Source organism: Pleurodeles waltl, chromosome 6 (genome assembly GCF_031143425.1).
Source record: "Pleurodeles waltl isolate 20211129_DDA chromosome 6, aPleWal1.hap1.20221129, whole genome shotgun sequence".
Taxonomy (NCBI): domain Eukaryota; kingdom Metazoa; phylum Chordata; class Amphibia; order Caudata; family Salamandridae; genus Pleurodeles; species Pleurodeles waltl.
The window spans coordinates 1,545,209,309-1,545,231,903 of record NC_090445.1 but is presented as its reverse complement, the minus strand read 5'-3'; the positions used below and the strand labels follow the sequence as shown (position 1 = coordinate 1,545,231,903).

General features: G+C 45.2%; 1 protein-coding gene across 15 annotated transcripts in view; it reads right to left on the bottom strand.

Moving 5' to 3' along the window:
• The window catches only part of KIF1B (kinesin family member 1B), a 1,289,105-nt gene that overhangs the window by 816,278 nt on the left and 450,232 nt on the right, over nt 1-22,595 (bottom strand). The gene's annotated exons all lie outside the window — the stretch shown is intronic.

The window sequence follows — 22,595 nt, the reverse complement described above, 5'->3', positions numbered from 1 at the left end:
CAGACTGGCTGGATTTTTACCCGTGCAAAGTGTATCAGTTTAAAAGAACTTTAAGACAGAACACGGTCTTTACTAATATATCTCAGTGCAAGCCTTTACAGTACACTGAAAGGTGTGGTTCTGGTATGATTAATGCTTCAACTGAAGGCCAAGTTACTTACCTGTAACCATAGATCCCCTTCCTTGTAATGTTTGCAGTTCAACACTGTTGAAAACGGACGTTACACACTTCAGCATGCTCAATATGTGGTGTTAGCATTAGTAGCCGAGCACAGTACATTTCTATTGTTCCAAATATTTCAAACATTTAATTATTCCCTATGCAGTAATTTTACAATGTTCATGACTGAATAACATTGGCCATGGAAGGTATCCTTTAATTATCAGAGGCAGCAGAAAAACAGTGGTATTATAAAAAATGAGCATTGGCGATTCCTTGTTACAAGTGAAAAATCTGCTAATCTCTTTCATCATATGGATTATGCAGGTTCCATTCTTTGAATCTACTCTCAAAAGGTCGCTGTGATTCCAGGAGAATCGTTAATTTTGCTTCTTTAAATTGAATGTCCTCAAACTGTCCACCTAATAGTTGAGCAGATCCCTATCATGGAATCAGAACTGTGACACTGAACCACTGAACCACTCAATCTGCAAGGTTTTGCAGATTGGCAATCTGTATCTACTGTGGCTTCATAAACGTAGGGCCTAGCAAAGGGAAGCAGCAAAGAGTTGAACACAGATTCCAAGACAGTACAACATTAGGTACATAGTGTTAGGGAAGAACAGGAAGAGGCACTGTTTCAGACTAGGAAAAAGGGTCTGGAAAAATTTAATTTTCCTTCAAGAGATGCGTTTTCAGATTTTTTTTCGGAAATGGAGAAATGGTAAGTCTCATCCATAGCAGGGTGCTATTCCATAGCCTAGTCAGAAGGATTATCTTTTGGTGTTCTCATTTTTGCCTTGTGAAATTCCAATCTGGCAATATCATGACTGAGTTGTGCTGTCCTTCTGAGATATCAATTTTATCAGCTCACTTGGATGGCCTCTTAGTTACTACCACTTTGAATAATTCTTTAAGATGGTGGAGTATATGAAGTTCCATCAAAGTGGAAACCCCATGTTTGTAGTTTGTTAGTCATCTGGTGGGATTTGGGGATGATGGTGAGCAGGACACTGCCACTATATAGGTAGGAAGGGGCAATTGTTTGTAGAACTGTGCAGAAGTCTTCTTGGCAATATAGGTTTCAAAGAAGAAGCTACTCTCAATGATAAATCCAATTGATTATGTGTCTGGAAAATCCTTCCAGATACATACTTGTTAAAATATTCTTAGAATGTCCTCGCTTGGAGCTATAAATAACAGGGATAAACTTGGCTTCAGAGGAGTTCACATACAGGAAGGGACTCTACATCAAGGCTTGTATAAAGGTCAATTTCTTTTTATTAGAGAACTTAGACAACAAAAAGCCCAAGAATTGCCGCACATTCCTATAGTGTCGAGTATTGTTAGGGTGCTCATACATTCAAAACATGCCTGTTGTCCAGCATGTGTAACGGGACGGGATACACCCGTACCAACATATTAAATCTATAGAAAAAAAAAACGAATGGAGCACACAAGCGGTAAATATAATCTCTCTATTCACAATAGCCAAAGATTCTAAATGTTTAGTCTTATTAGTAAGATCATATCATGACTTCCCACAATCATGGTATCAGTAACAAATGTGACCGTTGCAAAATTTAGAAACAACAAAAGTGTGTTTTAATAGGTGAAACATAGAATAAATCTAATTTAAGGAAGAGTTCTATCCATAGAAACCTAATACAAAAAGTGAGCTAGAATTGGTAACAAATAGTCTGTACATTATATACACAAATTAGTTCAACATAAAAACACATTAAGTGTTGAATCAACGCGAGAGCGGTGGTCCCCAAAAAAAGTCCATTTAATGTCCAAGATGAGAGAGAGAGGACATAAGGGGATAAATTATCTTCATCCAAATATAATGCGAAAGTATCCAATTCTTCCAAACTCAGCCAAAACTCAGCCGACACGTGTTTCGTCCTTTTACAGGACTTTATCAAGGCTTTCTTAATGATATGGTTGTTGGTTGGGAGAAAAAAGTCGAACCAAACTGTGTTCCAAATTTCAGAAAAAAGAATTCTATATTTCATAGATTTCTAGTATGCGACGATATGAATGCGGGTCCCAAATTCGTCCAATATTTCAATTTTAAGGTGCCTCTGTAAGCAGCGGGTTGTCCTGACACTAGTTCCTCCGATACCGGCTTTCTGTTACCAATTCTAGCTCACTTTTTGTATTAGGTTTCTATGGATAGAACTCTTCCTTAAATTAGATTTATTCTATGTTTCACCTATTAAAACACACTTTTGTTGTTTCTAAATTTTGCAACGGTCGCATTTGTTACTGATACCATGATTGTGGGAAGTCATGATATGATCTTACTAATAAGACTAAACATTTAGAATCTTTGGCTATTGTGAATAGAGGGATTATATTTACCGCTTGTGTGCTCCATTCGGTTTTTTTTTTTGTATAAAGGTCAAGGCTGCTTTTGAGGTGGTTGGTGCCTTTGCTTGCAGATATTTTCATTTTTAGGAAATCTCTAATTTCACTTGATTTTTCGCCCTTTCAATATCTATTGCATCAAAGGTCTCCAACAATATATTATCATTTTATATAGCATTTGCTAGAACATCTCTGCCATTTGGTAGCACTATAAATTAATGGTGTTACTATTACTTAATAGAAATCAAGTTATCCACATTACAGGATTGAATGACTGAGTCAGTGCTGCCAGAATTCCAATCTACAACCACCAGGGAAAAGGTTTAACCTCTGGTTTTTATCTGTTAAACTATTCTGACTTTGTATGGCTTTGTATGTATAAAGTGCTGCCAAATTCGTGTTAGAGCAGAGGCTATCCACATCTAATATTAAGGCTCACTCTCTCCAGGTCATCTGAATAACCAAACAAATAGCATTCCTCATGACTTTAACTTTAGCTAAGTTGAAAAACTATATGCTGCTGATGTGGCAGAGGATGAGTGCCTTGATGTGTTTCTATAAACGAAGTGTCTCGTCTTGGATAAAACTGAACTTCATGCCACCCATTCCCAGCATCAATATTGCTCTAAAGAGCCTGCACATAACTCCTGACAGAAACAGTTACTTACCTTCCTCTAAAGCATTTTTCTTGTAGAGACTCTACCTAACTGCAAATTCCTCACCTTGTGAATTTTTCGAGGTGTCAGACTGAATCCAGAAGATTTTCATAGCAACTCCCCTTAGCTACATAAGGTGGCATCATGCACCTCTGAGTTGTATGTAAACGAACTCAGAAATTACTCTGGGCCATTATAACCATGCCACCTTCACACACAAGTATCAACATCTTTCCCATCTTTGTCCGCTCCACCAGATGCAGATTCCATAGCAATCAGAATATCCCAATGTACAGATCTCTAGACTGGAATCATTTCATTGAATTATCCGAGTCCTTCCCACAGAATGCAGAGGACGGTGGGTTGGTGAGGAATCTGCAGTTAGCTAGATTCTCTACCAGAAAAAGCGTTAATAAAGCGTTAGAGACATCTAATAGCAGAGTCCTTACTTTGTGAACTGCTATCAAAGCAGTACCTCCCCAAGTAATGGGTCCGTGGAATGACTAAGACTGGGAAATCCTGCATGACAGATCCGGTGGAGTGCTGTCCCTCTGGAGCTGGCTGTCCAGGCACTAGGGATTTGTGAGTGTATGATACCAACGTAATAACTCAGCAAATATCCAAGACAGGCACACCATGCCCCAGAGCATTGGTAGTAGCCTTTGGTCTGGTGAAATGAGTGCATAAGCCTTCTGGAGCTGCTTCCTGGCTGGCTCATAGCAGATCTTTATGCAGAAGGCAGTACTTCAGTAGATGGTTCTCTTCTTTTTGGCTACAGAGAAATCCCACAAAAAGTTGATTGTCCAATTAATGGTCTCTGGTCCAATAGATTTAAAACCTGACAGCCCTCTTACAATCAAGATGGTGGAGATGCTCCTCTTTCTTGGAGGGATGAGGTTAAGAGTAGAAAGATGGCAAGGTTATGGATTGACATATGTGGAAAGTCGTGACTACCTTTGGAAAGAGTGCTGATTTTGTCCGGATGATCACTTTGTCTGGAAAGAATGATGTGTATAGCTGCTGGACAGACAAGGGTTGGAGTTCACTCACTTGTCTCACAGAGGTCATAGGTGACTGCAATGAGGAACACTGTTTCTATGGTTAGCAGGCATAAAGAACTGCTGTGCATTGGTCGAAAAAGAGTCCACATTAGGAAGGTGAGAACCAAATGAAGATCCTGCTACAGTATTACGAAAAGTGTTGAAGTAAACAAGTGGAGAAGCCCCTTTTAAAATAGGCATCATAACAGGTGATTTGAAAAGGGATCAGCCAGCTGTAAAAAGGCCGAAATGGTTGAACGAAAACCCTTGCCACAACAAGGCATTGCTGCGCTAGAGATAAGAGAAAACAACAAAATGTCAGACAACTTTGCCTGTAAATGCTGAATGTCATTGGCGGAGCACAAGGAAACAAACATTTCCCTCTGTCTCGCACATACAGTTTAACCAGTTCTGTGCCGCGGACGTAATGGTTACGTCCTGCGGCACAGTGCTGCTGTGCCCAGGACGTAACCATTACATCCTGGGCACCCAGCCCAGAGGGAGTGCTAGCGCTCCCTCTGTGGGGTTCTCCCCCACCCCCCCAAATCAGGGATGGAAGGGGAAGCCCTTCCCCCCGGACCCCCCCCCCCAAACCCCACTGTGTCGTCAGCGCGCAAGCGCGCGCTGACAATCAGAGAGCCTCCCCCATCGCGCTGCGCGATCGGAAGAGAAATGCTTTGCATTTCTCTTCCGATCACGTGGGGGAGGTCGAGAGAGGCTTCAAAGGGAAGGAAATGTATTTCCTTCCCTTTGAAGTCTCTCTCTGCGTTTTGGCAGCCGGTTTGAAAGAAATCTGGATGTCAAAACGCTCACTAGACACCAGGGGTGTCTTTTTGGAAAATGAAAGTGGCCTAAGGGAGCAGATCGGCCTATTATTAAGGGGGGCAGAAACCTCTAGGCACCAGGGATAAAAAAAATATTTTGTTTTTGTTTATTTTTTTGTTTTAGCTGTGGGGAGCGACCCCTTAGGCAAGGGTTGCTCCCATAAGGGGCAGATTATGTTTAGGCCATTTCTGCCCCCCTTAGGGGCAGATTGGCCTATTTTTATGATGCCAATCTGCCCCCAAGGGGGGGCAGAAACAACTAGACACCAGGGAGTTTTTTTTTTGTTCGTGAATTTCACGTAAGGGGAGCGACTCCTTAGGCAAGGGTCGTTCCCCTGGGGGGCAAATTGTATTTAGGCCATTTATGCCTGCTTTGGGGACAGATCGGCCTATTGGTATTAGGCCGATCTGACCCCAGGGGGGCAGAAACCTCTAGGCGGCAGGTCACATTTTTTTTTTTCTTTTTTTTTTTTTTTTTTTTAGAGATGGGGAGTGACCCCTTAGACAAGGGTCGCTCCCCTGGTGGGGCAAATTGTATTTTAGCCATTTCTGCCCGCTTTGGGGGCAGATCGGCCGATTTTAGGTCAATCTGCCCCCAAGGGGGGCAGAAACCACTAGGCACCAGGGATCTTTTTTTTTTTTTTTTGGTCCATTTCCTTTCGTGGGCGCTAGGCCCACCCACACAAGTGAGGTACCATTTTTATCGGGAGACTTGGGGGAACGCTGGGTGGAAGGACATTTGTGGCTCCTCTCAGATTCCAGAACTTTCTGTCACCGAAATAAGAGGAAAAAGTGTTTTTTTGGCCACATTTTGAGGTTTGCAAAGGATTCTGGGTAACAGAACCTGGTCAGAGCCCCACAAGTCACCCCATCTTGGATTCCCCTAGGTCTCTATTTCTCAAAAGTGCACAGGTTTGGTAGGTTTCCCTAGGTGCCGGATGAGCTAGAGGCCAAAATCTACAGGTAGGCACTTTGCAAAAAACACCTCTGTTTTCTGTCAAAAAATGGGATGTGTCCACGTTGTGTTTTGGGGCATTTCCTGTCGCGGGCGCTAGGCCTACCCACACAAGCGAGGTATAATTTTTATCGGGAGACTTTGGGGGAACATAGAAAAGCAAAACAAGTGTTATTGCCCCTTGTCTTTCTCTACATTTTTTCCTTTCAAATATAAGAGAGTGTGTAAAAAAGACGTCTATTTGAGAAATGCCCTGTAATGCACATGCTAGTATGGGCACCCCGGAATTCAGAGATGTGCAAATAACCACTGCTCCTCAACACCTTATCTTGTGCCCATTTTGGAAATACAAAGGTTTTCTTGATAGCTATTTTTTACTCTTTATATTTCAGCAAATTAATTGCTGTATACCCGGTATAGAATGAAAACCCAAGGCAGGGTGCAGGTCATTTATTGTCTCTGGGTACCTAGAGTTCTTGATGAACCTACAAGCCCTTTATATCCCCGCAACCAGAAGAGTCCAGCAGACGTAACGGTATATTGCTTTAAAAAATCTGACATTGCAGGAAAAAGTTACAGAGTAAAACGTAGAGAACAATTGCAGTTTTTTCACCTCAATTTCAATATTTTTTTTTTCAGTTGTTATTTTCTGTAGGAAACCCTTGTAGGATCTACATAAATTACCCCTTGCTCAATTCAGAATTTTGTCTACTTTTCAGAAATTTTTCGGTTTCTGGGATCCAGCATTGGTTTCATACCCATTTCTGTCACTGACTGGAAGGAGGCTGAAAGCACAAAAAATCGTAAAAATGGGGTATGTCCCAGTAAAATGGCAAAATTGTGTTGGAAAATTGGGTTTTCTGATTCAAGTCTGCCTGTTCCTGAGAGCTGGGAAGCTGGTGATTTTAGCACCGCAAACCCTTTGTTGGTGCCATTTTCAGGGAAAAAACCACAAGCCTTCTTCTGCAGCCCTTTTTTCCAATTTTTTTGAAAAAAACGACATTTTCACTATATTTTGGCTAATTTCTTGGCCTCCTTCTGGGGAACCCACAAAGTCTGGGTACCTCTAGAATCCCTAGGATGTTGGGAAAAAAGGACGCAAATTTGGCGTGGGTAGCTTATGTGAACAAAAAGTTATGAGGGCCTAAGCGTGAACTGCCCCAAATAGCCAAAAAAAGACTCGGCACAGGAGGGGGAAAAGGCCTGGCAGCGCAGGGGTTAATGGAAGAACACCTGGCTGCCAGGATAACACCAACTATATCCAGAGGAAGATCGAAAGGGGTTAACTGTCGCTATTCAATCTCCACACATAAAGGTGTAAATTGTGCAGGCTCAGGTGCAGAACTTGACCCTGTGGCTGCAATAAGAGGACCTCCAAAGAGGCAGCAACTGAGCCTGTCTGACATTTGAAGATAATTTCAGGTGTTGGTCAGTCAAGATGTTCTCAGCATTCAGCTACTTCCATTGATGTAGACCCTCATGGTACACAACTCATTACCCCACGCCACCTTGTTTGTTGCACTACCACATGGCGATTGCGTTGTCTGGGCCCCCTGATGCTTGGAACAAACACCTTCAGTGCCATGCAAATCACCCAGAACTCAAAAAAACTGATAAGGAGACATGTCTCCGCAGAACACCAGATCCTCCTGAACTCCACTTTCCCCGATGAACTCCCCAACCCAGCAATGATGCATCCGTCACAACCGTTAGTTCTCCTGGCTGGGTTAGGAAGAGGGATCCTGTAGGTCCCATTGTGGTCAAACAGCCACCACTACAGTTCTTTTGCAATCTCCTCTGACTGCAAGAATGGAGTCGAAAAGATTCTCTTGGTGCCTAGCCCACTGAGATTTTAGATCCCACTGCAGAGCCCGCATGTACCACATGGTGTGGTCCAGAAACAGGCTGCAGGACACCAACAAGCTTCAAAGCCATTCTCACTAATATTCAGGTCATGGGTTGAAACATCAGGTTCAGAGCCCGAATTTTCTAGACTAGGTGAGGCAAAAAGAAGGCCCAAAAGCACAACCTGTCCACAGGAAGAGGAGCTGCTGTGAAAGTGTCAAGTGTGACTTTGGCAAGTTGATGGAAAAAAATCGAACAATGTCAAGAGATTGGGTGTAGGAGATTTAGGACTGTCTGAGGCAAACCTGATTTCAGTAACCAGTCGAAGAGGTATGAGAAGAGTGTCACAGGTCATCTGTAGCGGTTGGGAATACCAACCACCATCACCTTTGTAAACACCCAAGGTGCACTGGTAAGGCCAAATCGGAGCACTGAGAAGTGAAATCGCTCTTGGCCTACCTGAAACCGCAGGTAAAACTTGGGCGATTGTAGGATGGGATGTGGAAATAGGCACCACCAAAGCAAAAGCCAACCTTCAGTCTCCTTGATACAGGGCAGACAGAACTTTGGCCATGAGAAACAGTTTTAACTTCTCCTTCTGGCAGAAGACGTTAAGAGGACATAGCTCTAGGATAGGCTGACAGTCTCTGTTCTTTTTCGGCACTAGGAAATAACAGGAGTAACAGCAAGAGCTCATCTCTGATGACTGCACCCTGGACAGTGATCCGACTACCTTCCGGGCTGCTGAGGAGAATGGCTTAAAGAGGTTTTGCAGCAGCTGGGGGGAAGGAGAGAGGGGTGTGGCAATGGCTGGATGGAGGGGGTGGAATGACAGCTGAGTTCTTAAAGAACTGAAAGGCCTGTTTTTGTTGAAGTATGTCAGGCACTGCCTCTGTTGGTATCTCCTCCAAAGCATCAAAAGGGGTGAAATTGTTGAAGGAACAGATGGCCTGGCGGAGCAAGCCCAAGAGAATGAGTTGTTACCTTACTGTCCTCAAAAGGCTCTAGGGGTGAAACCATCTTGTCTCCGTAGGGGTGGGTCCCATTGAAGCGCATGTCAATCAGAAATAGTTGGATTTCATAAGAGAATGTTATGGAGTGGACCATAGCGTGGCACGTAAGCGCCACTTTGGTGCTGACTTTTACAAAGTACTTTGCGGCCTCTTGGCCATCCTAAATGAGACGTGGTAGGTTTGGCTAAACGTCTTCTGGGATGGCTAGCAAGATCTCTGCCACCCTGTACCACAGCATGTGCGAGTATCTCCCCAGGAGACAGCTAGTGTTGACTGACCTTAGTGCAAGGCAGGCCGAGGAGAGCATACTTTTTGCAAAGATCCAAAAAGGTTTAGACTCTCTATCTGGAGAAGTGGTCAGAAAGTCATTGCTCACATGGTCACAGTAGCAAAGGAGGCACACTTCTCAGAGGCCACAGAAGATGTGGAGTGGAGGTCAGCATCAGATGAGGTGTCTAGGCAGCTGGTGCTCTGTAGGTTATAAAATAGGTTTTTATTGACAGAGAGGTGATTGAAGATCATCTTCATATTTATGTTTACAGTGTGGAAGTGACTCCGGATAAGACAATGGATAAGGACAGATTTGGTACAACAGATATGGAGAACTCTCCGGGTTCACTTTGGAGTCTTAAAGGACTAATGGTTCTCACTCTGGCATCCTCATCAAAGGTTGGGGGTTTCAACGTAGTTTGTGGTGCCAACAGAGGTGTAGGTGCGCCGTCAAGCCAGAAACCAGAACCGACTTTGGGACGAGGTCCAGTGGCACAGTCCGCATAGGGGATGGATCCGCTGGCAGTAGACCGACTGTTGATCACATTGGATCGTTGGGGCTCAGAGGTGCTTGAGTGGGAACCACACAGATGCCAAATATTCGGTTCTTGACTTATCGGAATTCCCTGATTTGTTGCATTATCGCTGCAGGGCCAGGGAAGTCTGGGCTTAATGGAATCAAGGTTGGAATCAGCTCTGGGATCCAAGACCGAGTTTGCAGCCTAGAGGTACTCGGTGTGTCACACAACTTTGAATGGTGGGCGGGAAAGGACGAAGTGGAGCCTTTTTTGGACTGCATGTGTTTCTTAGATTTATTAGCCTTATCTGAAAACCGACCACAAGAGCGGAGACAGTTCTCTTACTGACTTGATAGGGTGTACCCTAACGTAGAGTTTGGCTTGGTGATCAGCTTTTGAGTTCATCTTCAGGCACTGATCATAGGATGCAGAGTCATGCTTGGAGCCGAGACAGCAGAGACAGATCTTGTGTGTGTCCACCACTGACAACTGCTTATAGCAATCTTTACACAGTTTGAACCCTGATGTTTTAGGTGGGTACATGTCCCTTGCACACTGGAGAATGTGAAGAAACATAATCACTGTCAGAGCGAGGGAACAAGCTTTGGATCCATGTCGGATGACGCAGAAAGAAAGGAACTGACCTCAGCGCACAGATGTTGCACAGATATAGTAGCCCCATTGTAATATCCGGGGTGGCACTGGACCAGACGTGAAGCCGCACAACACCACCTACCAGCATGCGGAAGAGTTGCTATAAAAGTCTTCCATATCCAGTCTGGCACCTGGGGAAATTTACACAGTGAGAATTCTGTGTATAGAAGTCTCTCTCAGAATTTTGTTTGTTAACTTGCTCAAGCTTCGATCCTGCGTCTTTATTACAATGTCTGCACTTCATGGAAGAATGCACTTTTTTTTAAGAGCTCTAGAACTCAAACAGGCTACGTTTAACACAAGTGTTATAGCAGCCTGTGATATGGACAGTGAAAACTTCAGGAACTCTGGCTGCAATATGGAGAGCCAACACATCAGGATGTTGGCCTGATTTGTGTACCCTAAAACATCACAAAGCTTTGATAAGTACCATCAACACACAGAAAAGCCTGTTTGTGCTATGTGCCACCAAGACATGGAGACGGTAGTGATGTGTAAAGTCAACATATCTGGATCTGTGCCTGCAATCCAGAATACCAATACTTCATAAACCCCAATTGTGTTATGGACAGGCAACACACTTGGAAAAGTGAATGTGTTGGAATTCCTGCCTTTAACATTTACAATCAACACATTGACATTTCTGGCTGCAGTACATGCCCAGTCTAACTCCTGAAACATAACCTAATGAACAATCAATTCCTTGAGACAACTGGCTGTTATCTGAACAACTGAATCCATGGGTTCACTGCTGAAAACAAATAGCCAAATGAAAGGGATCACTGCAACATGATAAATCAAATCACTGGTATAAAAATTCATGAATACTGCATGTATACAGTCGACAAACATTATCCCCTGTGACTGAGTCTCCACAATTCAGAGTCACTGTAGCGAGGCAGCTACAGTTAAGATTTGTGTGATATACTGGTCACCACGTATTGAGATACACTGCCTTTAATAGGAATCTTACAAATATTTTTCGAACAGTACCAACCATATTAACAGTAAACATATTAGAATCAAAGCCTGCAACATAACATTTCACAACATTGATTAACTACCAAAATAAACAGTACATCACATAAGTTGTTTATAAAATAAATAAATAAACAAACAATCTGGAAGGATTGCTGAAAACAATACGGTCACAACAACTCAGAACTTCCTGCCAGCAATGCAAGGCTTCACAAACTGCTTCATTTCAGTATCACTAGACAAAGCGGTTTATTGATTTGTTGACATACTGCTCTATGTTGGTGTCTCTTGACAACAATATTTATTTTTTATAAATCAACTTCGGTGAAATCAGAAATAAAAGTTGATTATTAACCGATCTGTCTACGAACATCTGGGGGACACATTTACTCTATTATCAGTGAAAATACACTGCAGATCCATGCTCTTAAGAATGAAAACTTGAAGCACCAGAAGTGATGTATGTTACATCGTAAGTAGATACCACATAACTGGCTTTTACGATGATGTGACTGACAACACCAGTATTGCCCACTCTAATTCTGTGTTGTCCCTTGGAGCTAAAGACACAAACAGAAAGGATTAAAAGATAAATTGTTTCTGTTACTGTCAATATGGTGAAATGCTGATGATGTATCAGAAATCTGGCTGAGGATGTTGGCAATTTTGGATGCTGGAAAGTCAAGCTCTGTCTTATTTGGAAGATGGTCAAAGCAAATTCTGGTTAACAGACAGGTCTGCCAGAATGAGCAGTCCTCAAGGGTTGCATTGTGTGATCTGAATGGTAGGGTGAGTATGAATGAAACTCATACTGTATAGGTGCCCATTGCTACTGGGAAATTCAATATATAGCACTCAGGCCGATGCACTAGCACCGTTCCATTCTATTGAAAGCTAGGACGTTTTTCCCCAGTCGTGTGTGGTTTATTATTTAAAAAAATGATGTATCAGTCTTATGTTTTATGCTATAGAAAAGAAAAACCTGAAACAAATAGCTGAAACATCTGAATGCTTGATCCACTGGCTGAGGTGAGCCTGCTGCCAACAAGGGCACTTAATGCCTTCAGCTAAGGCTGGTCCCCACGATTTTGCTTCCTACAATACAACATGGTGCATGCTATGACAATAGTGTTCATGAATGTCTTCTGCAACCTTGGTCCAAAACCAACTTCTCAACTAACATGCTGCACTCAGCATTAAACTAGGAGGAAGAGGTTTTTCAGTGTATGGGCTTCGAATATGGACTCTGCACTCTAGTGGTGGCAGCCTAGCAAGACTGACGTAACTGGTCTAAGAATTTCCCTGAGGGCACAAATTGCCTTGGTATGTAGTGTGTATACTCTCCAAGGAACAGGACTCAGTAAACAACATCAAGACCCCTTTATCACACAGTGAACCTTATTTAGGTGCAATAAATAATTGCATAATCAATCAAATAAATATGATGACTCAGAGATGCAATATAGTGTGTTATACTGTAGCGCTTCAGATCTAGGACAACAAACTACAGAAAAGACAGAATTGCAACAATGCCAACTACAATATCTACCATTGCTATCTTTATCCACTGCTCAGTGAACGGTTATTCCTTAATTGTAAAACATAATAAAACCATTGTCTGAAAAGACAATACATGGTGGCACTCTGAATTTGAATTTCATGACTTAAAAGCTCTCGCCCCTTATTTCTCCTACAAAAACACTTCAGAGCTCCAGGTACTTGACATGATAGCTTATTTTAACTCCTACATAATAGCTATAACTGTACTTTTAGCCAAGGTGTAATGTCAATATTGTCCTCTCCAGAATCTTACCTATAACTATTATTCTACCACACAGGAATATTTTATTTATTCACGTGCTTTGAATATTTCCAGTCAAGCGCGAAATCCTTTGTAAATATACATCTAGCAGCATGAGAAACAATGCCATAACAAGTTTTTAAACTACCAACCATTCACACAATTTTTGGCCTCATGGTCTGTCCCTGAAAATCACATAAGAATCTATTTTCACTTAGTGCATCCAAACTATACATTCGCCTCATAAGGTAGGAGAGTGTGTGGCATAATAATTTAAAAGAGATGCAATTTTGATTGAATTTTGATTCACATACTTTTAAAGGTCATAAAACAGGTGCCATCTGGGAAGACTGGACAGGAAGATTTCAAAGATGAGCATATTCCATTATTGTTATCCCACTAACCTAGCATAAGTGTCACCACTTCACTAGCTGAATGTGTAGTGGCAATACCAGGATTGTTTAATGCAAGAAATACTCGATCCAGTAATGCGCGGATTCAATAATGCATGCCCCCATGCTGCAAAATATTGATCTAAACATCTGAAGTCTTCTTTTCTGTTGGTATATCTCAGACTTAACATATATGTGCAATGCTCTTTCTACAGACAAGATCGGCTTTATAAAAAAAAAATATATATCAAATACAAAACCAGATTAATTTCAACATCTACTGCCAAATTTTGGTACAAATTCAGGATGAGTTTTGATAGAACACTTTTTCTTTTAAGAATTTTGCAAAGCGTTTGTCACAAGTGAAAGCTACTTTACACTGATTATTCTAATGAAGGAGACAGCGACCAAAAGCACTGCCATACTCAATAAAAACAATATTTCAAATCTGAAACAATTTATAGTGTTCACTTCAACTGTGAACAACTACTCTTTGGAAGAGGCCAGTGCACAAAGGAGTATATTGTAAGTAAACTTTTCATAATTGGTGCCAAAAACATAAGTTATTTAATTGTATTACTCTGGAATCTGGCTATTGCTGTAATATATAACTTTTACAAGACACCTCCAGCACTAAGTCCAGTAAGTATAACATCAAATACTCTAATATTTCACATCGAAACATTCTGATTGATTTAATATTTATAGAAACATACAACAGTGCAAATAATATCGAGAAAAATGCACCAGCCTTTGCCTTTTCAGTGTCAGAGTTGTGATGTCGTATTTCATTGCTGTACCTCAGCAGCTGAGGATAATGTCTGAACTTGATGGGAGGTCAGAAAACCATGCCTGACAGCTTTTAATACCTGAACTGTATAACCCAACAGTGGGTACTGGTATAATTACACAATGGATCTTTGAGAGTGGTGATTACATAAGGAATTGGTAACGACAGAACAAGTATAACAAAATCTGTTGCACAGGGATGCAAACATGCTTTTCCCAATATCACACATTGTCATGTTGTTATCTGGAGTGTGGGGTTTTTGTGTGTTATGACTGGTTGTAAACAGATCTATTCACGATTGTCCCTTTAAAAAGAAAAAAGTTACTTTTGTATAACATACTTGAATCATCTGAGCTATCAAGCTGGAGTCCCAAAGTACTCATAGCAAGCAGGACAATATTAAACACAGCAAGAAAGCTTTAAACAAGGCCACACCAGTAGCCTATTCACACTGTTTCAAAAGACCCCAACTTCACCCTATTAGGTACAAGAACAGTTAACACCACAATCAGCCCCCCTCAAACTCTTCCACCAGAGAGTATACCATACCTTGGATTTCTAAGCATAAAGCTCTTTTTTTTTTTTTTTTTTAAACTTTCTTTATTGGTATTTTTATCACGTCAGGTAACAGTCATGATTGAACATTACAGTAACACAAAACATAACAAGCAGTGCAATTCGGCAGTTCAATGAAGGAACAATTTCAGAGGCCCGAGCATGGGCAAGGGCAGTACATACAATTTGGATCACATATCCACCGGAGCTGGCCCCCTGCATCGCAAGGAACATTAATGCCCAGGTGACCCAACGACCACACCTGGGGCCCACCCGGCAACACCATTCGTTATCAAACGTTACCATCATAAATAGAAAAAAACACTACAACAATGTCCGCACATCACTCCCCCTCACTTGAGCCGTCAGGAGAATCATACTCATCACCCTCTGTAAAGTTGTGTAGTAGGGACCCCAACCACGCCACAGCCTCTGAGGCCCCCCCGTCCCTGCGGGCATTACGCATATGCACTTCCTCTGCTACTCCCCATTCAAGGAGATCCCTCTGCCATGATGCCTCCCGGGGAACCAGAGCACTCACCCAGCATATGGCCACTCGACTCTTGGCAAACACCAACGCTAGTTGGGCCATTTTATGATGCATCTGTCGTCCCCTGGGGGTAGGTACCACTCCCAGAAGGCAGGCCTTCGGGTCAAAGGTATCGCCATGCCAGTCCCCTCTGTTCTCTTCGGAACCACCATTTCCCAGTACCCCCGAACCCACCTGCATGTCCAGGCTAAATGCAAAAAAACTGGTGCCTAACTGTCCACATCTTGCACACTTCGCCTCCCTATCAAGAGTTATTCGGTTAAAGCGCTCGGGGGTCACACATGCGCGGTGCAAGAAGTTAAAATGGAGCAACTTAAATCTGTGATTACAGGACACTTTCTTCACCAGCATACATGTTTGTGCCCAATCCGCATCTGCTATCAGCTCCTCCAACTCCCTTGCCCCCGCAGCACGTGCTACATAGTGGGGTAGCACCTGATCACCTCTGACAGCTTTATAGAACAATGAAATGAGGTGTCCCCCTTCTCCCCATCAGAACAAGCCTCCCAGCTCTTGGGATGGCTGCGGGGTAGCTGAGAAGCCAACCCAGACCTTTCGCGGCACACTTTTCATCTTGGTATACTGCAGAAACTGGCCCGGCCCCACCTCAAAAGATTCCGGAGCCTTCGGGAACTCAATAAATACCTCCCCGGGAAGAGATCCCTGCCAGTCTGACATCCACCTGCCCTCCAACAATCCATAGACATATCGGCACCGATGTCCCTGAATGGAGCAAGATTCCAAATGTGCAGCTCCTGTCGAACTGCGCCCTACTCAGCACTTTATCCACAAATGCCTCCCAGTTTGCTGCGGTCTGCCTCACCAGATAAGGAGCTCCCTCCGTCGACCTACCTCCTCTCATAAGTAATTGCACCAGGGTATCGCCACCCAACATACAGCAGAACAACCTCTTTTCCCAATTATCTGATACTGTCAGCCATTGCGCCGCATGTTGTAAATGGCCTGCATAATAATAATGCTGCACCACCAGGCAGGGCGAGACCACCATCCTCCATATCCCGTTTAAGAACCGGCAATGCCACCCTACTACGACGTCTGGCCCAGACCAGGGAGATAAGTAAACTGTCTAACTTCACGGAAAAAGGAGGAACGGATCGGGAAAACGGCATTCTGAATCAGATAAAGGCAACGAGAAAGAAAAAACATCTTCGCCACTGCTGCCCTACCCATCACAGACAGGGGCAGTCTACTCCAAAAGGCCACCGACCCCTCGACATTGGTCATAACCTTATCCTTGTTGGTGGCATGATTCCATTCACTTCGGGGGTTCCCTTAGAGGATCCCCCAATTTAGCTCCTACCAGCCTTCCAGGGTCTGCAGGCAGCCTGTGGTGCTGCAGCCTACCCAGACACGATTCTGCCCTCCTGCCGCTTTACTAGCTCAAGCAGGGGACAGCAGAGCAAAAGATTTCCTGTAGGAGAGAAGTGCAACCTCTTCTCCTTTGGAAATAGGTGTTACTGGACTGGGGAAGGATAGCTTTCCTGTGCCACCGGACTGCTTTGAAGGGCACATTTGGTGCCCTCCTTGAATAATCCAGATTGCACCAGCCCAGGGACACTGGTTCCTGTTCTGACACATAACACACAAAGTGTCCACTCCTCTGTCGATCCCCACCCCTACGGTGGTGCCCAGAGCTCCTCCAGGTGGTCACTTGCTTCTGCCATCTTGGAACTAAGGTGGACAGAGGACTCTGGGAGCATCTGACTGGATAGGCCAGGTAGTTGACGTCAGTGACCCCTCCTGAAAGGTGGTCAACCCAGAGAGTGACCAAACCCCTTTTTTGGGCTATTTAGAGACTCCTTTGAGGATGGGTCCCAAGATTCAGCATGCAAGATTCCAACAGGAACTCTCTGCAAATACATCTTCTGCTCCTGCCTTCGAAAACTCAGCTGGGCTGCACAGGAACCGAACAAGACTGCACCGACTGAGGCAACCTCGCCTTGCAACATTGTTTTCTGCGGCTCCTGTCAGTACTCTGCAACATCTCCATGGCTTTGCATCCTCTGGGGTCGGCAAGACTTCAGCTGCACCAAGAAGCAAGAAGGAATCTCCCTTGGAGTGAAGGAGTCACTTCCCTGCATCCGCAGGCACCTAAGGCAACAAAAAACTTGAAGCTGGTGGGATCTTCTGTCCTCTGGATTTGCAAAGATCCTCCAACACATATGGTGGTTCTGAGGGATCCTCTGGGCCCTATATGCCTTCTGTCCAACGCGGGATGCTTTGAGCCCTTGCCTTCCCTGTGCACCACAACTATTGCACCAATCAAGGCTTGTTGACTCCAGCTCCATGGGATCTTCAGGCTTCAAGTAGCCCTGGGACAAAATTCCTGTGCACCACAACTGTTGCACCAACCAAGGCTTGTTGACTCCAGCTCCATGGGATCTTCAGGCTCCAAGTAGTCGTGGCCCCCAGCACTCTACCTCTAAAAGACAGTCTCCTCTCTTCTGCTTCAGTGACGTGGGACTTCTCTTTAGGTGTGCTGACTGGCCCTCAATGCAACTTGCTGTTCCTGCTGCCAGTGGGTTGCTTGTGGGAGCTCAGAATTCTTTGGCTGGCTCTCCTGTCTTCTGAGGGTCAACCCGGACTCCCCTCCAAGGGTCGCGTCCCCAGGAGCTTACTTGCCCGCTACAGCTCTGAAAAACCTCCAACAGCTTCTTTTGCATTTGCCTGTGCTTGTTGGTGGTCCCCCTGACCACTGACCCGTCTGCATTCCAGCGACCAACGAGGGACAGCTTGTAGGTGACTTCTGGGACTCCTAGGCAGATCCTGGACCCCGCAGCCGGACTTCATCCATCACTGTCGACCCTGATCTTCAGCATTGGATCCTGACCCACCTGGACACTCCTGGACACTTCTGCATGGACTTGACTCTGTCTCCTTCTGTTGCAGGTCCTCTTCACCCAGAATCCACTCTTGGGTTCCACTGGTCCGGTCCTGCTTCTGCATTTTCCAACCATGACCTCTCCAAGTCAGCGTATCAGAAAACTGAGTAACTTACTTCTCTGCGCCCGGCTACTGGGGATGTTCTAGGTACTTAACGTTTGGGTTTCCATTCTCCCCTAGCCCTTGTCTAACTACTCCATACACTCTGGTGGGAGAAACTCTTTCACATTCCATTTTTTTAGTATATGGTTTCTCCCCCATATACGGCCTTTTGCTTTTCCTGAATACTTACCTGGGTATAAATTTTGTGTTCATACCTCCAGAGGGAGGTATACCAATGCTAGTCTAGTTCGGTGTACCTATAATAAAGTACCTTTATTTCCACATGCCTTCTAGGTAAGTCTTGGCTGCTCACCTCACCTCTGCTACCCTAGAGAGCCCTGGCTGTTTAGGCACTGCAACACTAATTGGAGTTACCTGGAACCAGTATAAGGTGTAACACAATAGGTGTCTACCACACACTGGGCCAGCTTCCTACACTAGTACAAAGCACCACTTTGTCATGTTAGATGGAAAGGCAAAGTGCCTTAGATGACAAGGCCTGCAGCTCACTCACCCGGTGGGTACAAGGAAGGCTGTTTTCAAAGTGAAAAGCCTGGAAGGACAATTGTGGAGAGGCTCAAAAGGAGCGCAACATCAGAAATGTCAAAACTAAATTCAAATCCCACAGGAGCATAATGAATGGAGATGGAGGAAACATATAAGTAAGACCTTTAAGGAACCTATTTCCAATAAGAAATTTAAACAAAAAAGCAGACTGCAGACAAACGACCTTTGAGAGTGTCCATAGCAGATTCCTGCTGGGCCAAAGAAAGTATAAACACAGAACCTCAGACAGAGGGGCAGAAAGGGGGTCAACAGACTTCTCTGTGCACCATGCCACAAATTTCTTCCAAAAACAGGCATATATTGTTTTGGTGGAGGGACGTCTAAGTGCCAAGATTATGTTACTGACTTTGGGCGGAAGGTGAAAACTTGTTAACTGTCACACTCAATCGCCACACAAGAAGGCAGAGACTGGACAGGTTTGGTGTAGAACCCTCCCCTGCTGCAACAGAAGATCCTCCCGAAGGGGCTGTCTCGTCGGAGGATCGATGGTCATGGTCAATAGCTAGGGAAAGCAGATCCTTCGTACTCAGTCCGGAGCCACAAGGATTACTTAGGCCCGGTCGTTCTTGATCTTCTTGAGAACTCTGGGCAGAAGTTGTATGGGCGGAAAGGCGGACAGGAGGCCTGAAATCCACTCAAGATGAAAAGTGTCGCCGAGCTAGTCCCGCCTTGGAATCTCCAATGTGCAATACTGTTGACATTGTGCATTCTCTGTGGAGGCGAACAGATCTATCCAAGGCTCTCCCCACTGCAGAAAAAGACATTGCACCACCTCTGGATGGAGACACCATACATGATCGACTAAGTATTATCAGCTGACTTTGTCCACTCTGGTGTTCAGAGAGCCTGCCAGATGTTCAATCACCTGGGAAACACCCTGCTGTCCAGTCACATCCAGAGGCACAGAGCCTCTTGACAAAGGGTCCATGAGCCAAACCTGCCCTGCCTGATGCAGTACCACTTGGCTGTGGTGTTATCTGTGAACACCTGCACTACTTTCCACTTGAAAGAGGGAAGAAATATACTCAATGCTAGCCTGATCGCCTGGAGCTCCAACCAGATGCCTCTGATCTCCACCTCTCTCAGAAGACCGCCTCATCCCAGGACTGATGCATCTGCCACTACTGTGAGATCGGTTGGGGAAGGGAGAGGGATCTGCTTCTGGCCCATAGCAGTTTTCTAACCACCACTGCAGATCTTGTGCGGTTCCCTCCGAAATATAGACCATGTCAGAGAGATTTCCCTGATGCTGCGCCCACTGGAACTTTAGGTCCCACTGCAGAGCCTGCATATGCCATATGGCATGCGTCACCAGCAGGATGCACGTGGCCATGAGGCCCAGCAGCCTGAGTGTCATTCTCACAGAAATCCAAGATAGAGGCTAAAACATTGGTATCATAGACTGAATATCCTGGACTCACCGCTTGGGAAGATAAGCCTGAAACTGCACTGTGTCTGGAATAGCTCAGATAAAATCGAGCATCTGAGAGGGAGTCAGGTGTGACTTTGGCACGTTTATAGTGAACCCCAGCGAATGCAGGAGGCCTGCTGTAGTCTGGAGGTGGGAGACAATAGCCTGGGACGAGCCTCCTTCAAAAGGCCATTCATCGAGATAGGGGAAGACAGAAACTCCTGATTTGCGCAGATGAGCTGCGACCACCACCATCACCTTGGTGAACACCCGATGGGCACTGTTAAGGCCAAAGGGGAACATGGTGAACTGAAAGTGCTCATGGCCCACCATGAACCGCAAGTAACCTCTGTGGGCAGGCAGGACGAGAATGTGGAACAAACAACCTGCAAGTCCCTTACGCCATCCAGTCTCCTGGGTACAGGGTAGATAGAAACTGAGCTAGAGTGAGCCTTCTGAACTTCTCCTTCTTGAGGAAGAGATTGAGGGACCGGAGGTCTAAGATAGGGCGGAGACCCTTGTCCTTTTTGGGTACCTGAAAGTAGCAGCAATAACAACTACAAAATACTATTGGCACAGAGGCACTCTCTATGGCTCCTTTGGACAAGAGAGCTGTAATCTTCTCTTAGAAAAGTGTCGAGTGATCCTCCAGCCATCCAATCGTAGGTTGGTGGCATGGATGGAGGGATAGTCTTGGAGGGGAGGGAGTAGCCCCTTTGGGCTATCTGCAAAACCCGCCTGTCTGATGTGATGGATTACCAGCGGAGCAGGCAATGGCAAATCCTACCTCTGACTGGTCCCTGGTGAGGGAGAGTAAGACTAGGAAGTTTTGGAGGCAGCTGTTGGGGGTGGAGGGGTTGGGGGTGAAGTGGCAGTGGACTGACCGGACCGCTGGCTCCCTGACCCACGAGCGAGATGTATCGCATGTCCCCGGCCACGCAGATGCTGGGCAGCATGCTCAGCATGTTGGCTGGAGGGGAACGGATGCGACTGGGCACCCGTTCTGTAGCATAGGATGCTGTAGCCACGAAAGTGGTGAGAAGCAGAATGGGGGCCAAGGACCTGGTCATAGCACGAGAATCCTTAAAGCGCTTGAGCGCCGAGGCAGCTTTCCCTTCGAAGAGACAGATGTCATCAAAGGGCATGTCCACTACATTGGATTGGACATCCCTTGGAGAGCAAGACATCCTCAAACAGGTGTGTCGCCTCAAGGCCACTGTCAATGCAACCACTCTGCCCAGTGAGTTGGTCGTGTCCAGTCAACCTCGGATTGTAAAATCTGCGGCATCTCTTCCAGCAACAACTGCTTGGGAATGTACAGCCCGGACCTCCTCCAGAACCTGTGGCTGTACTTGCCCAACCATATGCCACAGCGGTTGGGAACATCGTCCCAAAAGGCATGCTGTTTTCATTGACCGTAATGCCAGGCTGGTGGAAAAAAACATCTTTCCAAGTGTATCCAGCCTCTTGGATTGAATGCGCCCTGGGAGATGGAGGCTTGGATTGCCAAGCTCTCAGGGGTAGAGTGTTTTGTCAGGAAACCTGGGTCACCTGGTTCAGGGCAATTGCGGTGTGAAATTGTCTTGTTCACAGGCGCTCCTGTGCTGGGTTTGGACCAGGTACCCAGTATGACATCTTTAAGGGCCTCAATAAACATGGCGCAGCCCTAAGCTGAATCACCTCTGTCGGGAGGATAGTCCTGGCTACCCCCGAAGGCAGCTCAAGGTCCAGGATCTCGGCTGCTCTCTGCAACACTATTAAATAGGATGCTCCCTACTCGTAGCCACGGTGGGGGTGGAGGAAGGGGTTGTAGGAAGGACAGTATCTGGGGAGGTATCCAGCCCACTGGCTTCACCCAGGCCCATACGTCAGTCTATGAGTCTTGGAGCTGGTATTCCAAAGGGTCCAGTGACCCCTCCCATTTCTCATCATAACCTAGCCCCTTAGAATAAGGCTCAGGATCTGACAACTCGGGGCAAGGCCCCTGTTGGTGCCTGTGTCGTATGACGCCCATCTGTCTCCATGTCTGATTCAGCAATGTGGATGCGGCCACCCGGGGACACGGCGGTGCTGAGAGTGTTGACATCAAGACTGGTGTTGGGGAAGGTCGAGCAGGTACAACCAACAGCGGTCCAGATCCAGGAATAGATTCTTGGGTGCCCCTCGGAACCCCAATAGGCCCCTCTTGACTTTGTAGGGCCAGAAGGCTCTCCACTGGAGTCAGGCTGCCCAAAAAT